The sequence below is a fragment of the Macaca fascicularis genome, chromosome 5 (assembly GCF_037993035.2).
Source record: "Macaca fascicularis isolate 582-1 chromosome 5, T2T-MFA8v1.1".
Taxonomy (NCBI): Eukaryota; Metazoa; Chordata; class Mammalia; order Primates; family Cercopithecidae; genus Macaca; species Macaca fascicularis.
The window spans coordinates 174,717,789-174,745,567 of NC_088379.1; the positions used below are offsets into that span (position 1 = coordinate 174,717,789).

Here is a 27,779-nt window from a genome sequence, read left to right on the forward strand (position 1 = left end):
GTGATGGCGGGCGCCTGTGGTCCCAGCTACTCGGGAAGCTGAGGCAGGAGAATGGCGTGAACCCGGGAGGCGGAGCTCGAAGTGAGCCGAGATCATGCCACTGCACTCCAGCCTGGGCAACAGAGGGAGACTCCATCTCAAAAAAAATAAATTGGCGGGGTGTGGTGGCGGGCACCTTTAATCCCAGCTACTCGGGAGGCTGAGGCAGGAGAATCCCTTGAATCTAGGAGGCAGAAAGAAAACAAAACAAAACAAAAAACCAAAAAACAATGTATCTGAAGGCCTCACACTGTCAGATTGCCAGGCAGTGACTAGAAGCTGGTGCGGCTCTCAGTATAACTGCTACTGGGTAAAGAATGGTTGTTCTACTGGTTAAATGTGACTCTAGTTGGTATTTGAATTTGAGGGACATAGGAACATCTCCCTCAGGAATTCTTCCTAAACGTATTTCCTCCCCACTAGCCTCCCCGCACAGGCTTTCTCCTCTTTAAGGCAGACCTCATCCCCCAGCTCATAATACATTATGAGCTCTCTAGAGGCCAGAGCAGGACCTTTCTGCACGAAGAAAGTCTTAGGAAGTTGAAAGTGGTTAGAAGGAAGCACAGTCATTTCCCACCCACCCCATTCCTTTCAAGGGCAAAAACAACAATTACTTTTGCACCAAACTAACATTTATATTTAGCCTAATGGAAAGATCTAGTTAGATATATATAGAAAATGTGTTGCTCAGAATAAGATGGAACTCTTTGAGTCTAGATAACCGTGGATGCCTTGGAGTCACTGAGGATCTTCCGGCATCCAAGCCTGCTCCATGTGATACTGTTGGTTGGTATATGGTTGACTCAATGGAACTGTTTCAATTTCTTGCCTTGGAAATAGAAATTTGGACCTGAGAGGCAGAGAGTCTGGGAGTTTTCAGAGCTGAGTCACATTGATGGCAGCTTTCTAAAGAAGAGGATCATGTACTTTAATTCATCCCTCAGTTCCATGGGCTACTCCAGTATCTTTCCAATGACATCTCACTCCTTTTTTCTTTAAGTTAGCCAGATGTGGGTTCTGTTATTTGTAACTCCCCCCAAAACCTTAATTATTATGTAAGTCTTTAGGACAGGGGAGTGGACTATCCTCTTTTGGACTGTAAATCAAATCCACTGAGAATTTTAAGGATTCTTAAAAATAAGAGTTGCAGCCCACATATGCCTTAGGCGGTTGTGGGATTTGGACTATCCCAGTGAGAATCTGAATAAATAGTTTCACAGTCTAAGACCAACCTTGTATTTTCTTCGAGGTGGTTGGGGAATAGCTGTGCTTTCTTCTAACCACTCCCAACTTCCATAAGACTTTCTTCTGTGCAGACAGGTCCTACTCTGTCCTTGTAGAGAGCTTATTTAACGACTTGGCATCATGAAACTTCACCAGGCTTATCTGGCTTAATGCCACTTTTATAGCGAGACAGTGCTTCTTGTTTCCTCCCTTAACCATCAGGGCTGGTTTTAGGAGGAATGAGTAAACAAAAGAAATAAGTGCTCTATTTAAAACACTAATTTTATGTTGGTAAATGTCAGACATTTTTTAAAAATTGTTTTAAGTGTATAGTTGCCAGGCATGTTGGCTCGTGCCTGTAATCCTAGCACTTTGGGAGGCCTAGGTGAGAGGATTGCTTGAACTCAGGAGTTCGAGACCATCCTGGACAACATAGCAAAATCCTGTCTATATAAAAAATAAAAAAATTAGCCAGGTGTGGTGGCGCATGCCTGCGGTCCCAGCTACTCAAGAGGCTGAGGTAGGAGGATCGCTTGAGCCTGGGAGGTGGAGGTTGCAGTGAGCTGAGATCACGCCATTGCACTCTAACCTAGGTGACAGAGTGAGACCCTGTCTCACAAAGGAAGTGTATAGTTGCAAGTATATTTTAATGATACCTATATAGTAAAAATTTTGGAAAAGTATTTATGTAAGAAAACTTGAAATAGATGACAGTGCTAATAGCCATTATGAAGAACTAGTGATGCTATCGGTGCTCTCTTCTCCACCATTTGCTGTTTTCCATACTTTCATAATGTGGTGTCATTATGCCTATAGGAATTTTTGAAAGCATAGGATTCAGGGGAAAAAAACACTTTATGATTAAAAATCATATTTTTTTGATTAAAAAATCAGAGAAGAAGCAGCAGGCGTAGGGGTGGGATAAGGAGAGAGAGAGAGAAAAGGAGAAAAGTGGAATTAGATATTCTCAAGTATTGTCAGATTGTCACAGAAAAAAAAAAAAAAAACCCTGGTATAACTGTCTTGAAAAATTTTAAACTTTGACATTTTTGTCTTGAAGTAGTAGAGGATTTTTGTACTTATTCTCAGTTTATGAATGAGTGGTGTTTGTGCCAGCATCTTAAACAATGGGATAAAAGTGAATGTATTCTTTTTCTCTTCAGTGTAACTGTTTGAAATGCCGGATACCTTCAGGGATGAAGCAGCTGCTTCTCAGAGAACTGCTCCCGCTTTAAGGTTGCAGGGTTATTTGGCAGAGTTGTCCACTTTCTCTATTTGTCTAAGACAGAATTAGGTCACACAGACAACAAAGACATATAAGCGAAACCCCCTTCTAGGTTCAAAAGGAAGTGACAAAAAATTGGTATAAATAAGAAACCTCTTTTTAAGCACATTAAAGTCTCCCTTTTTCAACTTTTTTTTTTTTTTTTTTTTTGGCACAGTCTTGCTGTGTCACCCAGGCTAGAGTGTAGTAGTATAATCTCGGCTCACTACAACCTTCACCCCCTAGGTTCAAGCAATTCTCCTGCCTCAGTCTCCTGAGTAGCTGGGATTACAGGAGTGCACCACCACACTCGGCTAATTTTTGTATTTTTAGTAAAGACAGGGTTTCACCATGTTACCCAGGCTGATCTCGAATTCCTGACCACAGGTGATCCACCCACCTCGGTCCCCCAAAGTGCTGGGATTACAGGCATAAGCCACCGTGCCCAGCTCTGTTTTAGACTTTTAATGTAAATATATTGTCTCGGGAAATGTTTTAATTAGAAATTTAAAAAATATTCAACACATATAATGTACCACGGTTGTTATATATTTTGTCGACTAAACCAATACCTTCCTTGACATGATGTGCACAGGTATTCACATATCAATTGCAAAAGGACTTCATTCAAAGCATACAAGAAACAATCAGGTTAATTCAATAAGAGTTGGAGCTGGATTGGCTTTTACAAATTATCTCGACCAGCGCCTTCCAGTACAACTTTTTGAGATGATGGACATGCTCTACCTCTGTATTGCCAATGCAATAGCCGCTAGCTTCATGTAAGTACTTGAAATGTAGCTGGTGTGACTGAGGAACTAAATGTTTAATTTAACTTAATTTCCGTTAAGTAGCCACACATGGCCAGTGCTGTGTTGACAGCACAGATCTAGACCATCATGTTTATTTGGCAGATAAGGAAGTCAAGAGAGAGACTGAGAAGCCCAAGACAGCAGTCCAATATAGCATTAATAGTTTCGACTAATTTTCATGAAGGAGAGATTAGGGAAAATAAGGAAGACAAATAAATTGGTACATTAGTGTTCTTTTTTGTTTGTTTGTTTGTTTGTTTTTGAGAAGGAGTTTTGCTCTTGTTGCCCAGGCTGAAGGGCAATGGCGTGCTCTTGGCTCACCGTAACCTCCGTCTCCCGGGTTCAAGTGATTCTCCTGCCTCAGCCTCCCTAGTAGCTGGGATTACAGGCACACACCACCACGCCCGGCTAATTTTTAGACTTTTAGTACAGACGGTTTTTCTCCATGTTGGTCAGGCTGGTCTCAAACTCCTGACCTCAGGTGATCCACCTGCCTCAGCCTCACAAAGTGCTAGGATTACAGGCGTGAGCCACTGCGCCCGGCCGACGGGTACGTTAGTGTTCTGAGACTGTTCCCTTATTCAACTTTTATTTTAAATCCCTTGAAATGCCTGGAAACCACCCACCTGGTAGGGGTGATGTGTAAGATGTGTAAGATTACCCAAATTGATTTCACCCCTCAAATCCACTCTGACTCTTACACTAATACATTTAGAAAGCACTTCATAGTTTTCAAATCATGTTCATCTATACAGTTTTCTCACATTTGCTCTTTTCAACATCCATGTCAGGTTGGAAGAGAAAATATCATTCCTACCCTACGTCTGAGGTTCCGACAGGCCAAATGAGTAGCACAGGCTCATGTGACTAGCAAGTGCAGCTGCTGGGGAAGGTTTTGACTCTTAGTTCAGCCTCTTTCTGTTACACCCGGCTGCCCTTTATCTAAGTCCCTGAGAAGTGTTAAGACTTGGGAACCTGCCTTAGTATTAGGGTCAAATTAGGAAAGCCCCACAGAGCAGAAGCATCTTCCACAAAACATCCTCTGGCAGACGTCTAGTGGGAGTACAAACTCTAGAATCAAGGAGATATGGGATTGGTAACAGTCTGTCGAACGTACTACAAGTATAGTTTGGGCAAGTTACTCAGCCTCTTTTAAACATCATTTTCTTTGTTGGTAAAATGAGGATAATAATGGTACCTAAAAGACTTCTTGTGCAGATTAAATTAAATAATTCAAGTAAAGTGCTTTGTGCAGTACTTGTTAGCTATAATTATAAATATTAATATAGCAAGAATTAAGTTATGTTTTGATTGCTTCCTGGGCCTATTTCTAGATTCAGAACCAGGAAACAGCAACTTTGGTCTTGGCATGCTTTAGAACGCTGCTGAATCTTTTAGCCTTGTCACCAAATTCTTTCCTTCCTCTACAGTTCCCTATTCTCTTTCTCGCACTACCATACCATCAAGAAAATAGAACTGAGTTTCCACCTCGGAAATCTCTCTTTCATTGCTGTCAACTTTGTGGGGCTCCAGGGGAAAGAGTGAGGCACGTGGGCTTTTAGAGCCATTGATAGGCCTCCTGATGTCCATAGCATCGTGGGAACAACAGTATAAAGCTGCATGCCCAGTTCAAAGGAGTGTATTTTGAAAGTTTTCTAAAATTAAACCTTTTCTCTCCATGAAAAGATTTTTTTTTTTCTCACAGTCCTCCAACCCTTATCGCTATAAAAATTGAGCCACTTTTCTGGCTATGTCATGCCCAGGGTCAGGTTCCAGCCCCAGCTGAGGGCTGAGGGGAGTGGGTGGACCTGGGGCAGGGAGCTGGAAGAACACTCAAGAGACAGCAGGTAGATGAGACATGGCTTTATTCAGCAGCAGTTTTCATTGACGGCTTTCTCACACGAGGTCTCTCACGCTGTCCACCCTGTCTCAGTTGCTTAGTTCAGCAGCTCCCACACACACAGCAGCACAGCCGGCTCTCCCTTGCCTTCAGGGTCAGCAGCTTAACTCTTTCTCTCTCTGGGCACAAGTGAGCTGAGCTGTGTCCTGGCTCCCTCCTGTCTATCTACAAACACAGACCCCTCTGGCTCTCTCTCTCTTTCTCTGGGTGCCAGCGCACCTGTACAGTATCAGCAGGGCAATTACACCTTTTGCAGACAATACTGGCTTAGAGCAAGGGATGGCCTTCCCATGTTATGGCTACATGGCTGTGATAACAAGTGGAGTTATACGTCTGCGCTCTAAACTCGCAAGTCACACAGTATGTAAACATCCTACCTTGGCCTATCCTTGAACAAACCGCAGCCATGTTCCTTACAGGGTATTATTAAAAAGTCAAAAAATAACAGATGCTGGTGAGGTTGCAGAGAAAAAAAACTTACATGCTACTGGTGGGAATGTAAATTAGTTCAGCCATTGTGGAAGACAGTGTGGCAATTCCTCAGAGACCTAAAAACAGAAATACCATTCTACCCAGCAATCCCATTAACAGGAACATACCCAAAGGAATATAAATCATTCTATCATAAAGACATGTGCACATGTATGTTCATTGCGGCACTATTCACAAGAAAAAGACATATATTCAACCTAAATGCCCATCAATAGTAGATTGGATAAAGAAAATGTGGTACATATACATCATGGAATACTATGCAGCTATAAAAAGAACAAGATTATGTCCTTTGCAGGAACATGGATGGAGCTGGAGGCCTTTATCCTTAGCAAATTAAAGCAGGAACAGAAAACCAAATACTGCATGTTCTCACTTGTAAGTGGGAGCTAAATGATGAGAACACATGGACACACAGAGGGGAACAATAGACATTGGGGCCTATTGGAGGGTGGAGGGTGGGAGGAGAGAGAGGATAATGAAAAATAACTAATGGGCACTAGGCTTAATAATTGGGTGACAAAATAGTCTGCACAACAAATCCCCCTGGCACAAGCATACTTCTGAACTTAAAAATAAAAAATTTTTAAAAATTGAGCCATTTTCAAAATGGATAGGAGAAATTAGCCTGAACATAAAGGCTGTCTCTAATTCAGAAGTTGTATCCAATAAGCTTCTCTTCTCCTTCTCTAGCCGTCCTGTGACCTATAGCTCTTCCATAAGCTTTGGAATGTTCATGATGGATCCAAGAAATCTTGGTATCAAGGGTATCATTTGGATCCATATGTTTTCTCCCTAATGGTCAAGCCCTAGTATGAGAGAAAAACACCAAAATCACATAAATCCTATACATGACATAGAAGAAAATCGAAGGCATTATTCTAAGTTAAAATAGAATGCAAATGATAACCTGTTACCCTATCCGGTGAGACAAAATACACAACACTGGAAAACTGTAAAAGTACCATCCAGGGAAATAAATCTCTGCTCTGTAATTTGGGTGAGCATAGCTCATCCTAAATCCATTAATTACCATCCTTTTAAAAGCACTCCAAATCAATATGTTCTCCCCTTGGAGATTATTCAGATGAGCAGAACGGTTGTAAAATACTTCTTTGGCTAATATGGATGGTGACCAGAGAAGGCTGTAGTATCATTAGGGCCCCAATCGCAACAGAACATAACAAATACTTCATAATTACTGTGATGAATGGAATGCTATCTTCTCCATTCTGATCAGAGATTGTATTTTTGTTCTTGTTAAAAATTTGTATCACCGCAGGAGTGTGAATAGATAACCTGTAAAGCGATTTTAGCAATCTGGAAAAAATATGGTTAAAGCCTGGCACTGACATAACTAAGACCACAGTTTTCATCTCCACATGGGCCAATTAAATAAAAAGTCTACTTCACATTTATAGACTGGGCCCCCAACTGGGACCAGGCTTTTAAGCATTGTGCATCACAGGACATAAAACGCTGGGGCTACAGAATGTTTATGGTTCATACTGCCTGTCACAATTACTGGAAGAAGCAACACGAAGACCTTGGACTTATATTGGAAGGACAGTCCATTATTAATATGGCGAGAAAGCTCTAGATCTAGGTTTAAGCTTTTGTGGCTCTCTCACCGATTGTTGACCTTGAGCCTGTGAACTATGGTTCTGCCGTGAGGAAGACAGACATAATAATAGCTTTTCTTCCGTTATCACAAGGTAATTGTGGGAAACACACAAAAGAATGAATGAGAAATCTTGTTGTAATGGTAAAGTGCTTAGACAAGTAGAAGATACTATTAATATTTATAGCTTAAATGCTGAGATTTAAAAAAAATAGTTACTGTTGTGTGTTTGTTGTGTCTTCCCCCTGGGGTAGCTTTAAAAAATGTGGCCTGCATTTCTGTTAGGATGGCATGTAGACCTCCACTTCATCAAAGTCAGGAAGAAACTTTCGTAAATTCTTCTTCCTTACTGAAATAGAAATCCCTATGTCTCCAGTGGCACGCTATCATCACAAAATACTGTTAGGATAAATGGCCATGAAGCAAAGTTGATAGCCACTTCATAATTATCCTTCCACACAAATTACATTAAAAACAACATTGTGTAACACCTGTAAGAAAGGCTACCTTCTAGAGAAGTTATTTTTAGTTGAGAGGGTGGAAAGGAAAAAGACAATGCCAGTGCCTCCTGATGAGCTGTAAAACACCCACAAAAAACAGGGGTGAGGCCGGACATCGTGGTTCATGCCTGTAATCCCAGCACTTTGGGAGGCCGAGGCGGGTGAATCACCTGAGGTCAAAAGTTTGAGACCAGCCTGGCCAACATGGTGAAACCCTGTCTTTACTAAAAATACAAAAATTAGTCAGGTGTGGATGCCTGTAGTCCCAGCTACTCTGGAGGCTGAGACAGGAGAATCACTTGAACCTGGGGGGTGGAGGTTGCAGTGAGCTGAGAATGCGCCACTGCACTCCAGCCTGGGCAACAGAGTGAGACTCCATCTCAAACAACAACAACAACAATAAAAAACAAAACCCAAAAAGCCAGGGGCGAGCATTGCTTTGCTTTCTGTTTCACACCCACCCCTGAGTTGTAAATATTAAAATCACAAACACAGAAATGCTCTTAATTTTATTTTATCTCCTTCCATTAAATTAAGCTTTAGTCAGAAAGTCACACAAGATCTCAGATATTGCCTCTAAAAAATTAAGTGGGGTGCAGAGAGAAGCACTTCAGTTAGAGTGACCTGGGGGATGGAGGGTCGGGGTTGGGGGGTGTCTTCCTGGATCTATACCTTAAATGTTGGCACTGTTGAAATCCTCAACAATTTAAATACTGAGGGGAAAATGCCATATGTAGTGAGAAATAAAGGGTATAAAACACCTGGACCAGAAAACAGAAAAAGGAGAGAAATCTCAGTCAACTGGGACAGTTAGTTCAAAATCAGGCTGGGTTGGTGCTAAGCCACAAAGCCTAGCCTTGCAAAGCCTTTACATCTTTGCAGGGCTCCTGGGTACCAAGTTGGAGGATCAGCCTCCAGGCCATAGGAAGTTCTGCTCTGGGGAGGAGAATCAGATAAGCGAGGCCAAGTAGAAAGATAGCTTTCTACTCCTCTAAGGATCCATGCCAAATATATTCTCCTCCGGCCTTTAAACAGAAAAATCTCGAGTTTCTTGAAATAAAACGCACAGTCACTGCACAAACTGCTGATATGAGGAAAAGAACAGGAGTAGTGTTTTTGCTGAGGGAGGCTGTCCTCCTTTGGGGAAAACTTCGATTTTGATTCATTTCTCACGAGAGGAAGAGAAGGACACTGCCTATGTTTTGTTTCTAGATTCTGTGCTCATTAGCTCTCTGATAGCTTTCACTCAAACATGGACCTAGCCCCTAGAGCCTGGGGAAACATAAAGAAAGAGAATCTCAATACAGTATATTTATTTATTTTGGTTTTTGCTTTTACTTTTATTTTCTGAGAAGGAGTCTTGCTCTGTTGCCCAGGCTGGTGTGCAGTGGCACAATCTTGGCTCACTGTAACCTCCCCCTCCCGGGCTCAAGTGAACCTCCCACCTCAGCCTCCTGAGTAGCTGGGACTACAGGCACACGCCACCACACTTGGCTAATTTTTTGTATTTTGGTAGAGACAGGGTTTTGCCATGTTGCTCAGGTTGGTCTCAAACTCCTGAGGTCAAGCGATCCACCTGCCTCGGCCTCTCAGAATGTTGGAATTACAGGCATAAGCCACAGCACCAGGCCTGAGAATCTCAACATATTTTAAATAAGGTTATTTTACTTGGGGTGCGTATTGAACATATTAATAGAGAAACACGTATGTATATACAAATATATACGCATACATAGGAAAATACATATATGGGATGCATGCAAATGTCTGCTAACACCAAATGCCCTTCAAACGCCAGGAAACTATCACATGAATGAAAGAAAAGAGGTGGGAACAAGTGTTGGTTTGGGCTAGATTTTGCCTTAGAAAGTCAAGAAGAGACTGAATCAGATTCCGCACAAACCATGCCTATTTAAAATGCTCAAATATTTAGAATCCAAAATAATTCAGACTGGGCCTAGAGAAACAAATTAGTGGAATTGAAGGTGATTTATTGAAACATTCTTTTTGTCTCTACGAAAGGCAAATAAATCTCAGGACCCTCAAATCACTAAGCCAAGGGAAAAGTGAAGCTGGGATCTGTGTCATGCAAACCCGCCTCCCATCTTATTCGTAAGTAAGATAGCTACAAAGATAAAAAAGCTACATACCTCCCTCACAATTTGCCCACAAGGAAATTCCTTGTGAGCCTCAAGCTCTTTATCCTGAAACCATTCTGTTGAATTTCACCCCAGCAATGTAAACTGGTAACTTATCTTCACCTCCCCGGACAGAAAGTCATCTGTCTGAGGTTCACCTGAGACAAATGCATATCTGATGGTTTCCTCTGTCCTGTTAAGTAAAAATGCAGATTCACTGAGCCAGACTAACTTGTGTTTTCAGTGAAAGTCTGATCAAGGACTCAAAACAATGCAACCTTCTGTCTCTTTTGTCTAGCCTGGGTGGCCTGGAAACCACTACCCCACTCTTCAAATTGTCCCTCCTTTCTGGACCGAAGCAAAGCAACGTACATCTTACACATACACATATTGATTGACGTCTCATGTCTTCCTGTCTCCCTAGAATGTACAGAAGCATGCTGCACCCCAACCACCGCGGGCACATGTTGCCAGGACCTCCTTGAGGGTGTGTCATAGACATGCCTTTCACCTTTCTAAATAAACTTTCTAAATTGATCGAGACCTGTCTCAGATTCCAGATATTTGGGGTTCACATCTTTAAAGCTCAGGTGCTGTTTTCCTTGTGAACTGGGCTTCATTCATTAAACACATATTCATTAACTGTTTACTAAGCACCAGGCCCTGTACTCGTTGCTGGAGCTCAACAGTCATCAAGAGATCACAGCTGCTGCCCCAGGAAGTTGTAATCTCTCCAAGGAGGTAAGTAGTATGTAAATAAATTCATAATAGTGATTTAAGCATAGTTAAGAAATTATTTCATTTTAATTAATCACCTCTTTAAAGGCCCTAGGCCAGGCACGGTGGCTCACACCTCTAATCCCAGCACTTTGGGAGGCTGAGGCGGGCGGCTCACGAGGTCAGGAGATCGAGACCATCCTGGCTAACACAGTGAAACCCCGTCTCTACTAAAAATACAAAAAAATTAGCCGGGCGTGGTGGTCGGCCCCTGTAGTCCCAGCTACTTGGGAGGCTGAGGCAGGAGAATGGCATGAACCCAGGAGGCGGAACTTGCAGTGAGCTGAGATTGTGCCACTGCACTCCAGCCTGGGCGACGGAGTGAGACTCTGTCTCAAAAAAAAAATAATAATTAAAATAATAATAATAATAACTAAAATAAAGGCCCTAACTTCCGACAGTCACCGGAGATTAGAGCTTCAGCATATGAATTTTGGGGGAACACAGTTCAACCCATAACACTTCCTGATCCTAGTGTAGCAGGACGAGCCGCAGACAAAACTCCTCAGACACCGGATTAAAGAACAAGAGGTTTTTTATTCAGCCGGGAATGTCAGCAGACTCGCGTCTTAAGAACCGAGCTCCCCGAAAAAGAAACACTTAGCCTTTTTAAAGGCTTACAACTTTAAGGGGTCCACGTGAAAGGGTCGTGATAAATAGAGCAAGTGTGAGAAACGTGACTGGGGCCTACATGCATCAGCTAACAGAACAAAAAGTTTTACAATGCTTTTTTTCATACAGTGTCTGGAATTTACAGATAACACAAGTAGTTTAGGTCAGGGGTTGATATTATTATTACTACTTTTTTTTAACTCCTAGGGCCGGGTGGTGGTGCCAAGGTTGTCTGGTTGTTCATCTTACTTTTGTTTCTTTCTCTCTTTCCTCCTGTCTTGTGAACTAGGCAAGGTGGGGGGAGGAGGGCAGCAGGAGGAGTAGTGGCCTCCTTCCTTACTAGTACATAGTTTTCATCCTGAGAGGCGATGACTGGGATTCAGAGAGTCCATAGACTGCTGGTTGGGGGCGAGCGGTACCTTCTACCTGCACCTGCTCCCAGAGCTCAGTGGTGCAATGAGCAGGGCCCTATAGGAACTTTTAACGTTCTGCATTTCATTTCTGTTGTTTCCTAATGTTCGACAGAAATCAGAGACCTGAGCTTTAATCTTACTCTGACAGAGAGAGGTAAACATGGCACGCTACAAGAATTCATGACAAAGATATTACTTGTATTTGATGGGCCACAGAAGTTCTGCCTAAGAGGTGACATTGTTGATGGGCCTTGGAGAATGGGTAGCAGGTGGGTGTGAAGAAATTAGAGCATCAGAGGCAAGACAAAGGCGTGGATACAGGAGCACGGCTTGTGTATGGAGGTTATTGCTTGTGAATCCGTTGCACATGAGGCATTTGATATGTTATAACTTTGAATTTTCCCAGAACCTGTGTGAACTAAGCTAAATAGGAATTTACACCATTTATTCTTTTCAACAATGAGGATACAAAAGCTTAGAGAGGCTGAAAAGCTCTTAAGTGACAGTAAAAGGATTGAACACACCTGTCTGACTTCAGCGTTCTACCCACAAACAGGCACTTGTGTTTCCTATTGCTGCGCTAACAAGTGACGACAAACTTAAGAGGTTTAAAACAACACAAACACATGATCTCACAGTTCTTTAGGTCAGAAGTCTGGGTGGGCTTGATTGATTTTCCTGCTCTGGGTCTCACAAAGCCAAATCAAGGTGTTGACAGAGTGAAGCTCTGTCTTTAAAAAAAATAAAAAATTGATACAACAAAATGCATTTCATACCCACCAGGTTGACAAAAATGTTCAAGCTGGACAATAAGTGTGGGCAAGGATGTGAACCAATATGAACTTTCATCTGTTGCTGGTAGGAAATGTAAACGATGTAACACCTTTGAAAAACCATTTGCAAAGTCTGCAACAGTACAATGGGCTACTAAAGTTGACACTGTGACCCAGAAAGTCCACTCTAAGGATAGGACCAGCTACATTGTTTGTGGGGGCAGCTGTAAAATGAAGATGCAAAGTCCCTTATTAAAAAATTAAGATATTGGCCAGGCACAGTGGCTCACTCCTATAGTCCCAGCACTTTGAGAGGTTGAGGCAGGCAGATTACCTGAGGTCAGGAGTTCGAGACCAACCTAGCCAACATAGTGAAACCCTGTCTCTACTAAAAATATGAAAATTAGCTGAGTGTGGTGGTGGGCACCTGTAGTCCCAGCTACTCAAGAGGTTGAGGCAGGAGAATCACTTGAGCCCCGGAGGTGGAGGTTGCAGTGAGCCAAGATTGCACCACTGCACTCCAGCTTGCATGACAGAGTGAGACTCTAAAAAAAAAAAAAAAAAATTAAGATGTCAAGACAGAGACAGTAGGGTTCCAATAACAGAGACATAGGGTCCTTCTAAGCATGGGGGTCCTATATGTCTGTACAGGTTTCATAGCATCAGCTGGTCCTGCCTAGATTATTTACCTTAGAGAAACTCTTGGGTTGTGCACTCCAGAATCCATACAAGAATGTGCAGAGCAGGACTGTAGGCAATAACTAACAAGAGGAGACTCCAAATGTGAGTGACTAAATGGTGGTCTAGATGCACTGGAACACTAATCAGTGAAAAATGAATGAATTAGAGTTGCTCACAACCGCATGGGAGCATCTAAGGAGCACAACGCTGACCCAAAGAAGAAGAGTCCCCAAAGAATACATACAACAAAGACTCCATATAAAGTTTAAACAACAACAACAACAGCCTGTAATCCCAGCTACTTGGGAGGCTGAGGCAGGAGAATCACTTGAACCTGGGAGGCGGAGGTTTCAGTGAGCCAAGATTGTGCCATTGCACTCCAGCCTGGGCAATAAGAGCGAGACTCCATCTCAAACAAACAAACAAACAAACAAACAACCCTGCAAAGCTGAACAACATATTATTTAGAGAAACAAAAATACATAGTAAAACTGTTAAGAAAACAAGAGAACGATGAATGCGAAACCAAGGACGGTGATTTCTCTGCAGGAACAAAGGGGCTGGGATGGTCTTCAGGGTTATAGGTGTGCCCTTTTGACAAACAGATCCTTGTGCATTTGGTTTTTGTTAAATTACTGTTTTTCATACATTATATATTGCTTTATAAATATTAGTTTTTATTTATTAAATATTTAATAAACTTAAAAGTAATGCAAGTTGGCCCTGTTTTGTGGGGGGAAATGAACAGTTAAATTATGGTAGGAAATTTCCAGATCTTTCTGAGTTTTTAAGGCTTTTGGATGTCCAGTTGACCCTTGAACAATGCAGGAGTTAGGGGTACCAACAACCTTGCATTAGAAAATCCATATATAACTTTTTTTTTTTTTTTTTGAGACAAGGTTTTACTCTGTTGCCCAGGCTTTAGCGCAGTGGTGCAATTTTTGTTCACTTCAACCTCCACCTCCCAGGCTCAAGCCACCTCAGTCTCCCAAATAGCTGGGACCACAGGCATGTGCCACCATGCCTGGTTAATTTTTGTATTTTTTTGTAGAGTTGTGGTTTCACCATGTTCCCCAGGCTGGTCTTGAACTCCTGAGCTCAAGCAATCCATTTGCCTTGGCCTCTCGAAGTGTTAGGATTACAGGTGTGAGCCACCACATCTGGCTCATATATAACTTATTACTTCCCACTATTAATAGCCTGCTGCTGACTGGAATCCTTACTGGTAAGAGCTCAACACATATTTTGCATGTTATATGCACTTTGTGCTGTATTCTTACAAGAAAGTAAGCTAGAGAAAAGAAAATGTTATGAAGAAAATCACAAGGAAGATAAAATATATTAACTATTTATTAAGTGGAAGTGGCTCATGATAAAGATCTTCACCCTGTCATCTTCACATTGAGTAGGCTGAGGAGGAGGAAGAGGAAGAGGAGGGGTTGGCTTTGCTCTCTCAGGGGTGGCAGAGGAGGAAGAAAATCCACATATAAGTGGATTCCCACAGCCAAACCTGTGTTGTTCTAAGGGAGGAGACCACCCCTCATATTATCTTATACCCAATTTCTGCCTCCAAAGAAAGAAGAAGTAAAAACTAAAAGGCAGAAATGAAATCCACAAGCAGACAGGCTGGGGCCACAGCCTGGGCCTGGTAGTTAAAGATGGACCCCTGACCTAATCGGTTATTTGCATAAGAAAAGCACTATGAAGATCCCTGTCCTGTTCTGTTCCGTTCTAATTACCTGTGCATGCAGTCCCCAGTCGCGTACCCCAGCTTGCTCAATCGATCACGACTCTCTCACACAGACCCCCTTAGAGTTGTGAGCCCTTAAAAGGGACAGGAATTGCTCACTCGGGGAGCTCGGTTGTTGGAGACGTGAGTCTTGCTGAATCTCCCGGCCGAATAAAGCCCTTCCTTCTTTAACTGGGTGTCTGAGGGGTTTTGTCTGTGGCTTGTCCTGTTGCAGTTCAAGGGTCAACTGTATTTTCTTTTTATTATGTAATGGGGGCAATTTGCACACATCTACTAAGAAGTGCAAAGAAAATGTTTTTCTTTATTTTCTGTAATGATATAATCTTCCTCATCCTCCCTCACCTGACTGAGTGGTGACGGACAGTGGAGGTAGGCGCACAGTCAAGCCTTTTAATCAGTCCCTCTGTGTCTATAGGTTTTGATATGGTTTGGCTGTGTCACCACCCAAATCTCATTTTGAATTGCAGTTCCCATAATCCCCACGCGTCGTGGGAGGGACCAGGTGGAGATAATTGGATCATGGGGTGGTTTCCCCTGTCCTGTTCTCCTGAGAATGAGTTTGTTCTCACAAGATCTGATGTTTGCATATGCAGCTTCCCTCTTTGCTGGGCACTCATTCTTCTCTCTCCTGCTGCCATGTGAAAAAGGATCTGTTTCCTTTTCCTTCTGCCATGACTGTAAGTTTCCTGAGGCCTCCCCAGCCCTGCAGAGCTGTGAGTCAATTAAACCTCTTTCCTTTATAAATTATCCAGTCTCAGTCAGTTCTTTATAGTACCGTGAGAATGGACTAATACAGGTTTAAACAGTCATTTTAGGAAAATGTTCCATCTCCTTTATCTTCCTCTCTGGGTGCAGGGACCCAGGTGTGCAACATGGTGGCCACAGAGGAAGAGGACTCTCATCTAGACCCTCTGACTGGCCTCTGGAGCTTCCTGGTGTCCATGGGGGCTACTGCACTGGGCTGGCCCCAGTGCCTTTGGTCAGTGTCCATGAGGTAAACATGAGAAACTTCTTTCTGGTTGGCTCTTGGCTACAACAGGCCCTGGTGGTTTTCCCCTGCTAATGCAACCCCACAAGATCCTAGGAGTTCTAGAAATTGTTCTGAGTTTAGTTGCATTTCTGTCAAATCTCTGAGGCCTCTTCAGGAGGGACATGTTTTTCTCTGGCCATGACAGCTCCCAGGCCGGGTCCGCTGCTCTCAGTGCAGTGGCCTTCCTCTCCATTCTGGGGTGAGAAAGAACTTTCCTTCATGTCACACAGGAGTTGAGGGAAACTTGGGCCAGGTTCCCAGAACTCTCTGTGTCTAACAGGTGCCCCTGTCCCTTTCCCTTGGCTGCAGCTGAAGCTGTCCCTAACAGGTTGACAAGAATTGCATGTGGGGTTCTGGACAGGAATATAATAAGTATTAAACAGGGTGCTCTTTGGTGCACTTCCTTTTTGCTGAAAATTATATGGCACTAGATCCTGACTATTTGCATCCCCCATTGTTTCTATAGATAGAATCTCTGACATTAGAATCATAACGCTTTGGCTTAAGGATCACTTACGATATTTTTCAGACCCAGAATTCCAGCAACCGGTTTGACAACTCCTACAGAGAAACAGGATCCACATAAGGATACAGCTTCTTCATCTCCCTGTCCCATGACTTCACCCTGCATTCTTCAACCAATCAATGATCCCCACACTTCACCCTACTCCAAAACCCCCAAGAGCCCTAGGCCCACACTTCTTGGGGAGATGAATGTGAGGTTTCCTCCCATCTCCTCATTCAGCGAACCTGAGATTACACCTGTCTCTGCTGCAACCTGGAGTCTCAGAGTATTGACTTACTGGGTGCATCAGGCAACAAACCTATTGTAGTTCTACAGTTGCCCATGTTGCCTGGAGCCAGCCTGCACAGGAGGCTTCCCCACATGGAGCCCTCTGTTTTTGGCTTTCCCCCTCTTTTTAATGTGATGCTGTACCCCTTCTGGATAGACACCGGAAAGGGAGTCGTCATCCCAAATGTGTCCAACCCTTATCTCCTGCAGTGGTGTAGGAAACACTGCCTCAAAATATGGCACCTTGGAAATTGAAAAAGCAGAAGCAGGAAGGCTATCTCACCTTTTTCTTTTCTTTCTTTCTCTCTCCCCTTCCTTCCCTCCTTCCTTCTTTCCTTCCTCCCTTCCCTTCCTCCCTTCCCTCCCTCCCTCCTTCCCTCCTTCCCTCCTTCCTTCCTTCCTTCCTTCCTTCCTTCCTTCCTTCCTTCCTTCCTTCCTTCCTTCCTTCCCTCCCTCCCTCCCTCCCTCCTTCCTTCTTTCTTTCTTTCCTTTCTTTCTTTCTTTTTATTTTCAATATTGTCCAGGTTTGTTGTCCAGGCTGGAGTGCAATGGTGCAATCATGGCTCATTGCAACCTCCGCCTCCCAGGCTCAAGTGATTCTCCTGCCTCAGCCTCCCAAATAGCTGGGATTACAGGCATCCACCACCATGTGCAGCTAATTTTTTGTATTTTTAGTAGAGACGGGGTTTCACCATGTTGGCCAGGCTGGCCTTGAACTCCTGGCCTCAAGTGATCCGCCTGCCTCGGCCTCCTGAAGTGTTGGGATTATTGGTGTGAGCCACCACACCCGGCCTACCTCACCTTTTTCTTGCCTTTCTTCTCTGAAGCAAGTCATAAAGCCTCATAAAACCTAGGAAGGTCACTCTCTGACCTTGTCCTCCTCCCCTGAAAATCCTCATGTGACAGGTGTCCTGCCCTATGCCCAGAGGGAAGGAATGTCATGCACAAAGGCTAAGAGGAATGTGAATAAACAGGATTTGTTAAATTCCCACCACCAAGTTCATTACCTCAAGATAATCCCCATTCTCCAAGTATGCTTCTGCATGACTGTCCTCGAAAATCCACAGATGACTGTCCATGAAAATCCACAGATCTCTTGTTCCTTTGGGTCTTCATTTTCTGAAAGCTCCCGTGTCACATAACACCTATATGAAATAAATCCATATGCACTCTCTTGTTAATCTGATTTTTGTTATTTGAGTCTTAGCCATGAGCCTAGCATTGGATGAGAAAAGATACTACTTTTTTCCCCTATGCTTTCCAGTCCCTGCCTCATCCTCTGGGGGCAGAAAGGGTGGGCCCACCATCTCTTACCTGGTAGTCACTTCTCCTTCCCCATTTCCTCCTTCTCTGTCCTGCCTTTCCACAGGCCACAATGGCAGTAGAAAAGCAGGGAGATAAAGTGCCTCAGAGGAAGGGAATATCTAGAAGGTTTAGATTCCTTACATTATTATTTTTTTGTTGCTGTTTTTTAGGCGGAATTTTACTCTTGTTGCCCAGGGTGGAGTGTACTGGTGCGATCTTGACTCACTGCAACCTCCAACTCCTGGGTTCAAGCGATTCTCCTGTCTCAGCCTCCCGAGTGGCTGGGATTACAGGTGAGTGCCACCACGCCCAGCTAATTTTTGTCTTTTTAGTAGAGATGGGGTTTCACCATGTTGGCCAGGCTGGTCACGAATTCCTGACCTGAGGTGATCCACCCGCCTCAGCCTCTCAAAGTGCTGGGATTACAGGAGTGAGCCATCACGTCCAGCCAATTTTTTTAAAAAAAGTAAAGAAATACAGGTGAGGCGATGACACCACCCATCATGCCCAGACCTCACCCATGCTGGTTCTGTTGTTTCCTTATACTAATTTTTGAACATTTAAGGATTTTAAGAGCTAATTTGTCCAAGGACACTTCTGCCTTACTTTCTTGCAAGTAAGCCCATTTCAAGATGCTAATAAGAAAGTAAGTTTATTCCCAGAAAGTCAGTCAAATTAAGGGAGGAGAACACCCCTCATATTGTCTTATGCCCAATTTCTGCCTCCAAAGAAAGAAGAAGTAAAAACTAAAAGGCAGAAATGAAATCCACAAGCAGACAGCTCAGCACCACACCTGGGCCTGGTAGTTAAAGACCGACCCATGACCCAATCAGTTATGTTATCTATAGATCACAGACATTATATAGAAAAGCACTGTGAAAATCCCTGTCCTGTTCTGTTCTGTTCTAATTACTGGTGCATGCAGCTCCCAGTCACGTACCCGCTGCTTGCTCAGTTGAACACGACCCTCTCACATGGACCCCCTTAGAGCTGTGAGCCCTTAAAAGGGACACGAATTGCTCACTCGGGGAGCTCGGTTGTTGGAGATGTGAGTCTTGCCGAAGCTCCCAGCTGAATAAAGCCCTTCCTTCTTTAACTGGGTGTCTGAGGGGTTTTGTCTGCGGCTTGTCCTGCTACAAAATGTGGAAAGTGGGACAATCGCTCCCTTGTGAAACAACAACGGCAGCACTTCAGCCTTCCTGGGTATGGTCTTTGATCTTTCTACTTGGCCGTGCGGGGAATAAAGTTGTAATGGCCGAGAGCTCAGAACTTAGACTTGTAAATGAGGAGCTTTCTCCCTTGCATGGTAAGCAGGCAAACAATTTGACCTTCGCTTGACACTGAGAAGCCAAAACACATTCCAGACAATTCAAGAGTCAAGTGTAAAAAAATTAACGTGTAAAACACTAGATAAATAGAATTAGGTATTTGTATATTTATAATATCTGGAGGGGTAAAGACTTAGTAAACTTAGAAGTAGTAGAAGTCATAAAAAAAAAAAATGGGCCAATTTATCTGCATGGAATTAATTTTTAAATGAATTTGCTTTATCCTAACTGGCTGTTAGTGAAATTGGTCACAGGCAAATTGGCTTTTAAATGAATTGGTTTGAGAGAAACTGGCCAGCACTTCCTCGGGAGTGGTTGTGGGAACAGAGCCAAGAAAGAAATATGTGGGGCCGGGCGCAGTGGCTCATGCCTGTAATCCCAGCACTTTGGGGGGTCGAGGCGGGTGGATCACCTGAGGTTGGGAGTTCGAGACCAGCCTGACCAACGTGGAGAAACCCTGTCTCTACTAAAAATATAAAATTAGCTGGGTGTGGTGGCACAAGCATGTAATCCCAGCTACTTAGGGGGCTGAGGCAGGAGAATCGCTTGAACCTGAGAGGCAGAAGTTGCAGTGAGCCGAGATCGTGCTATTACACTCCAGCCTGGGCAACAAGAGCGAAACTCTGTCAAAAAAAAAAAAAGAAAGAAGGAAAGAAGAAAGGAAGGAAGGAAGGAAGGAATATGTGAATAATGACTAACTTTGTTAGAGGCAAAGACAGGATTGTGACTGACTAGATATAGCTGGCAGACAGGATGGAAAATTCAAGAATGAATGGGAGGTTTATGAGCCCAGGTAGCTGGGAGGGTAGTGGAACTAATTAACCCAAGTAGGAAACAAAGCTGGAGGAGCATGCTTGGTCCTCAGAGTTGATATCACTATAGGTCACCTGTTCTCTAACTTTTACCTGCATCAGAATTACCTGGAGAGTTTGTTAAAATGCATATAGCCAGACGCATCCGTAGAGTTGCTGGTTCACTTGGTCTGGGTTGGGGCTTGAATTTGCATTTCTAAAGAGGTTTCAGGTGGCACTGATGCTACTGACCCTGGATCTCACTTTGAGAATCATCATCTGGTTTGGGGATGAAGGTGGTGGGGATAGTGCCCAGCAGAGAGTTGTTACTGTGGGCCTGGAGCCCTGGAGAGAGATCAGGGCCAGATATAAGGGTGACTGCTACGACTTCCTGTAAAGTTTCCCCTTGGTGTGCCAGTAATGAGCTGATGGGCCCAAATATTGATTACGCAGTAGGGTGGGGGCTGGGCAGGGGCTGGAGAGGCCAAAGCCCCCAGACTAATTGTCTTTGACCTGAGCAGCCGCTTCCATTTATCCCAGAATGCATACTGGCATTATCATTTTTCTAATGGAAGCAGTAATATGAAAAACTAAAATGTTGAAAAGCACTGATTGAGCACTTTGTGGCAGGCTCAAGTGATATTCCTATTAGCAAGATCCAATTATTATCCAGATTTAAGAGAAGCGAAAAATGGAGGTTTAGAGAGGTTAAGCCACTCGTTCATTGTCACATGGCTAGTAATTGGCAGATCCGGGATTAAAACTCTGTCTGGCCCATTTCCAGACCTTGAGCTTCTAATCATTGTGCCTCTTAAAGGATTTGAACATTACCTGCATAGAGGTGAGATTTAAAACAATGAGATTGGAAGAGACTATCAAGCAAGAGGGCATAGAGAGAAATGTCCAAGTACAGTACCTTGGGGAACATTTAATCTAGGGGATGAGGGGAAGAAATTGTGTCCCAGAGGATGTTACAGAAATGAAAGAAGAAAGCATGAAGAAAAAAAAAATAATTTCATTAGTATTATATGCCTTGCAGCTGTTAAGAAAGAAAAACAAGCAAAAAGGGTTACTAAATGTTGAGACTTAGATTACTGTTCTTGAAAGGAACTGCTTCATCAGAGAGGTAAGGATGAAAAGTGAATGTTCAGTGACCTATTGGTACTTAGCAAACAACCCCAGACATAGCATCTTAAAATAGTAGTGTCATCTGCTGGGTGCAGTGGCTCGTGCTTGTAATCTCAGCACTTTGGGAGGCTCAGGTGGGAGGATCACAAGGTCAGGGGTTTGAGACCAGCCTGGCCAACATAGTGAAACCCTGTCTCTACTAAAAATATAAAAATTAGCCGAGCATGGTGACTTGCGCCTGTAGTCCCAGCTACTCGGGAGGCTGAGACAGGAGAACTGCTTGAACCTGGGAGGTGGAGGTTGTGGTGAGCCGAGATCGTGCCACTGAACTCCAGCCTGGGTGACAGAGCGGGACTCCGTCTCATAAAAAAAAAGAAAAAAGAAAAAAAGTAGTAGCATAATTTATTGCTTCTCACATTTCTAAGCATTGACTAGGCTCTAGGCTTAGTTGGGTGGTCCTTCAGCTCCAAATGGTGTTGGTTGGGCCACTGGGAGGCTGCAGTCATCTGGAGGCTTGATTGTGCAGAAACATCCCAAATAGCTCATTCACCTGACTGGCTGTCAGTGCTGGCTGTTGGCTGAGAACCCAGCTGGAGCTGTTGCCCAGAGAGCCTCATTTATCCCCTGCACACAGTTTATGCATGAGGTCGAGTTTCTCACAGCATGGCGGTGGGATTCCAGGAAGATCTGTTCCAAGTGCATAAAAGTCAAAGCAGTGATCTCTTAAGTCTTCTCTGATGTTACATAGTATTGTTTCAACCACACTCTGTTAGTAAAAGGAAGCCACAAGGTCAACCCAGTGGAGGACTAGACTCCACTTCTCAATGGGAGGAGCCAAAAACTTGAGGCTATTTAAAATTCATCACAGGATAGATGATAATAATGTGGATATAGCTAATATAGATTATTTTCCTTTCAAGAAATATTATACAGGCCGTATGCAGTGGCTCACCAGCACTTTGGGAGGCCAAGGCAGGTGGATCACTTAAGGTCAGGAGTTAAGAGATCAGCCTGGCCAACATGCTGAAATCCCATCTCTACTAAAAATACAAAAATTTAGCTGGGCGTGGTGGTGTACACCTATAGTCCCAGCCACTCCAGAGGCTAGACAGGAGAATAGCTTGAACCTGGGGGTGGAGGTTGCAGAGAGCCGAGATCGCGCCTCTGCACTCCAACCTGGGAGATTCTGTCGGGGAAAAAAAAGAAAAAGAACTATTATAACAAAGGGAAAAGGAGAACAATGGATGTTTGAGAGCACAGTTTTGGGGAAGGATTGTTTTAGGTATATAAGGTGAATTAGCTGCATACGGCTATATAACAGTATAGGTAACATCCCGTTGTGTCCGGAATTGGTGGGTTCATGGTCTCACTGACCTCAAGAATGAAGCCGTGGACCCTCGCAGTGAGTGTTACAGTTCTTAAAGATGGTGTGTCCGGAGTTTGTTCCTTCAGACGTTCAGATGTGTCTGGAGCATCTTCCTTCTGGGGGGTTCGTGGTCTCGCTGTCAGGAGTGAAGCTGCAGACCTTCGTGGTGAGCGTTACAGCTCTTAAAGGTAGCGCGTCTGGAGTTGTTCCTTCTTCCTGGTGGGTTCGTGGTCTGGCTGGCTTCAGAAGTGAAGCTGCAGACCTTCGCAGTGAGAGTTACAGCTCATAAAGGCAGCCTGGACCCAAAGAGTGAGCAGTGGCAAGATTTATTGCAAAGAGGGAAAGAACAAAGCCTCCATATTCTGGACGGGAACCCCAACCGGTTACCCTTCCCTGGCTCCGGCAGCTTGCTTTCATTCCCTTATCAGGCCCCACCCACATCCTACTGATTGGTCCATTTTACACAGAGCTGATTGGTCTATTTTATAGAGAGCTAGACACAGAGTGGTGATTGGTGCATTTACAATCCTTGAGCTAGACATAGTCACAGAGTGCTAGTCCTCCAAATCCCCACTAGGTTAGCTAGATACAGAGTACCAATTGAGTGTACTCACAAACCTTGAGCTAGACACAGAGTACTGATTGGTGTATTTACAAACCCTGAGCTAGACACAGAGTGCTGATTGGTGCACATAGGATCCTCCGGCTAGATATAAAAGTTCTCCAGTCGCCATCCAGTTCAGGAGCCCAGCTGGCTTCACCCAGTGGGTCATGCATCAGGGCTGCAGGCAGAGCTGCCCGCCAGTCCCCACCCGCGCCTGCACTTCTCAGCCCCTGGGCTGTGGATAGGACTCGGCGCCATGGAGCAGGGGCGTCGCCCAGTGGGGAGGCTCAGCCCGCGTGGGAGCCCACCACAGCGGGGGAGCTCAGACATGGCGGGCTGCAGGTCCCAAGCCCTGCCCCGTGGGGAAACAGCTAAGGCCCGGCGAGAATTTGAGTGTGGCACCGGTGGGCCGGCACTGCTGGGGGACCTGGTGCAACCTCCGCCACTGCTGGCCCTGGTGCTAAGCCCCTCACTGCCCTGGGCCGGCAGTGCTGGCTGGCCGCTCAGTGTGCCGGGCCAGCAGAGCCCCAGCCGGCGCCCGCGCCCACGCCCGCTGGAACTCACACCGGCCTGCAAGTGCAGCACCGGTTGCCACGCGCGCCTCTCCCTCCACACCTCCCCTCAAGCGGAGGTGGGAGGCTCCGGCCTCAGCCAGCCCAGAGAGGGGCTCCCATGGTGCTGTGGCAGGCTGAAGGGCTCCTTAAGCGCAGCCACAGTGGAGGCCGAGGCCCAGGCCGGAGGCTGAGCAGGCGCTGAGAGTGAGGGCTGCTACCACATTGTCAATTCTCACCATTACTTTTGCCATATTCTAATTGTTAGCAGCAAATCACAGGTCCTACCTGTGAAGGGAAATACACTGTCAGAAACACCAGGAGGCAGGAATTATGGGGCCGTCTTAGAGTCTGCCTGCCACAGAAGGCTGAAATTTGATAATAGTCTGGAAGGCAATGGTGAGGGTAGAAGGAAAACCAATCTTAAGAGTCATGTCGGGGACAATTGGTAGACAGGGGTTAAGTTAGTTAGATTGTAAGTTATGTAAGTTGGATTTGGAAAGGGGAATTTTTTGTTTTCAATATATAGGAAAAGGGAGAGAATAGGAGAAGATGAGAGAAGTTTTGAAGTAGGAAGAAGAGACATTTCTAGGAAAGCTCACACCAATGAACCTCCATCTTCCCCCTAAAGTAGGAGATGGGATTACTTGCTGAGTCTGAGAGTTGAGGAGAGATTCATGTTTTGAGGAAAATGGAAAATATTTGAAACAGATATGATGGGAAATGCCATAGATAGTGATTAAAGTGAAAATAGGGAGAGAAAAGGATAATTAACAGCAGACAGAGTCAGCTTAAGTTGTTTCACATGAATCGTTTTAGAACTGTTGGCCAACAATTTTAGATATGGGCTGATGATGGGATTTAAGCTATGTAAGCAGGCAAATGAGTTCAAGAATAAGCAAACATGGTAAGAACAGAGCTTAAAGAGAAGATTTACATGAGGGCAGATAGTAGCCTCAATAAGGCTGAAGGAATAGTAAAGGGAATTTTAAAAATTCTTAATCTTACTTGAATTTCCCCCAAAATGTGTAACCCTGTCTTGTTGAACTGCTCTCCTCCTTGCTTCATAGCCTGTGAGCTTTGTGTTTTTCCTGCTTCTCTGGAATCTTGGTCTTGTTCAGCCTCTCTCGTTCCTCTGATCATTCTCCAGCTAAAGGTGACCATCAGGGTTCTCCCCTAGGTCTGCTTCAGGGTGATTTCCTCCACTCCCATGGATTTAATTAGTCTCTAAAGGCTGCCAAATTGCAAAAGTTATGTTTCCAGTCCAGATTTCCTCATTAATTTCAGCCTATGCCCAGCTGTCTGCATGACCCACAGGCATTAAAACTGGACATTTCAAAAAAATAGAAAGCACTATTTCTCCCCTCCACCCTCTCGCCTCTTCTTCCAGCAATTCCCTATCTCAGGGAAGGACACCACCATCTACTTATTTGCTCAGCTGGGAAACTCCATGTCATCCTTGACACCACCTTTCCCTCAACCATCCCTATCTGTATACCACTCTACCACCTTCTTTCCCCTTCTCTACGGCCATTCTTCTACTCTCTCTTCCATCATACTTTGCCAGATCACTCTATCAGGCTTCTATGCTGCCTTGCTACTTCTAATACTGATTCCTACAACCTATTTTCCTCCCTGTAGCCAAAGGGATCTTGCAAGCTGCAAATCTTACTATGTCACCACACCTCCCCACTTACCCTCTCACCCTGACACACAGACACACACCACTTAAAATCTGTCCTATTGCCCATAGGATAAGTAATGAAGAACAAGGATTTGCTGAGAGCATTACTTTGTGCCAGGCACTATAATTTACTTTTTTTTTTTTTTTTTTTTTTGAGGCAGAGTCTCATTCTGTTGCCCAGGCTGGAGTGCAGTGGCATGATCTTGGCTCACTGCAACCTCTGCCTCCCGGGTTCAAGTGATTCTCCTGCCTCAACCTCCTGAGTAGCTGCTATTACAGGTGTGTGCCACCACGCCCGGCTAATTTTTGTATGTAATTTACATTTTACAAGTACAAATCCATCAGCATGCTATTTCAGGATGCTCATTATCTGGTCCTAGTCTACCTCTCCACCCTATCCTTATCTGTTCCTTCCCCTTTACCTGGATCCTTCCAAATAATCCTTGAAGAATCAGCTTAAGGTTATTATTGCCTCCAGGGAGCCTCCCCTACCCTAGGTTCAACCTCTCTCAGGGAACATGAACCCCTCACAGTCTACAGTATTAAGCTTTTCATTTGTCTGTCTCCAACACCACTCTGTCTTACTAGTTTCTACACTTGCACTGTCTTTCACAGTGCCCGGTTCATAGTAGATGCTCAATAAATATTTGCCAAATGAATGAGTGAATCTTGAAAGTAAAACAATTCCACATATTGATAGAGTTCAAAGGAGTGGCTCTACCTGTGTGTGGCTCCACACCTCCCCCTAGCTTTTTCTACGTTGTCAATCTTTTCTTACATGCTTAAAAAATAGATGTCTAAGGCGGGGCACGCTGGCTCACACCTGTAATTCTAGCACTTTGGGAGGTTGAAGCAGGCAGATCACTTGAGCTCAGGAGTTCAAGACCAGCCTGGGCAACATGGCAAAACCCCGTCTCCACTAAAAATACAAAACTTAGCCAGGCATGGTGGTATGTGCCTGTAGTCCCAGTTACTTATGGGGCTGAAGCAGGAGGATCACTTGAACCCAGGAGGTAGAGGCTGCAGTGAGCTGAGATGGCACCACTGCACTCTAGCCTGGGTGACAAAAGTGAGACCCTGTCTCATAATAAATAAATAAAAATAATAAAATAAAAAATAAAAAAGAAGTCTAATATTTAATTTTAAGTTACATTGTGAGGTTATATAATCCCCTACTGTTACCCACAAATCTTTAGTAGGGCCCACAATAGAACAAAGCTTTAGAGGAATAGTGTTTGGGAAGAAATATATGTTCAACAGCCATATGCTCCACTTGGTGATTGGACCATACAGGTCAAGTGTTAAATTCAACAAGCAAGGAATAAAAGACATATATATATATATATATATATTTTTTTTTTTTTTGAGATGGAGTCTCACCCTGTCACCCAGGCTGGAGTGCAATGGCTCAATGTCAGCTCAGTGCAACCTCCACCTCCCAGGTTCAAGTGATTCTCCTGCCTCAGTCTCCCAAGTAGCTGGGATTACAGGCGTGTGCCACCATGCCTGGCTAATTTTTGTGTTTTCAGTAGAGACAAGGTTTCCCCATGTTGGTCAGGCTGGTCTCAAACTCCTGACCTCATGATCCACCTGTCTCAGCCTCCCAAAGTGCTGGGATTACAGGTGTGAGCCACCACACCTGTCCTGAGAGATTTAGCATTGAGTAGAAGAGAACATAGTAGCTAGAGGTGACTAGGCAAAAACATAAGCCCGTGAAGTCCGTGGACACACTTGGAAGGTCGGAGGATTTCCCATAATAAATGAGCTGGGGATTTGAACCAATTTTATTTGAATCTCAAAGCACAAAGTGGCCCTAGTAGACATGGAGTTGAGAAAGTCAAACGCATGTCTGTAATTATTTTTATCAGTATATTCTTCTTTTTTAAAACCCAGATATCGAGAATCAGTCCAGATCATTCTATTCTTATCCAAGCCTTTCTGCATTGTTTTTAGCTACATGGAAAGGATGGGACGGGAGAATTAGCAAAACATCTGGGTAAGGACAATATATTTTTAAAACTAAACAGAACTGTGTATGAGATAATTTTAAGTCTTTGCAGAAGAGCTCAAAGGAAAGAATACCTTATCTTAGACTGTAAAATTTGGTTTTGTAGAATGCATGGGATTATTATTTTTGAGATGGGGTCTCACTCTGTTGCCCAGGCTGAAGTACAGTGGCACAATCACAGCTCACTGCAGCCTC

The 27,779-nt window shown here is 44.1% G+C and overlaps 1 pseudogene; it reads right to left on the bottom strand.

Moving 5' to 3' along the window:
• Positions 1-19,201, bottom strand: part of LOC102119109 (prostaglandin E synthase 3-like) — a 147,601-nt pseudogene extending 128,400 nt beyond the window's left edge.
• Between the last annotated feature and the right edge of the window lie 8,578 nt (positions 19,202-27,779).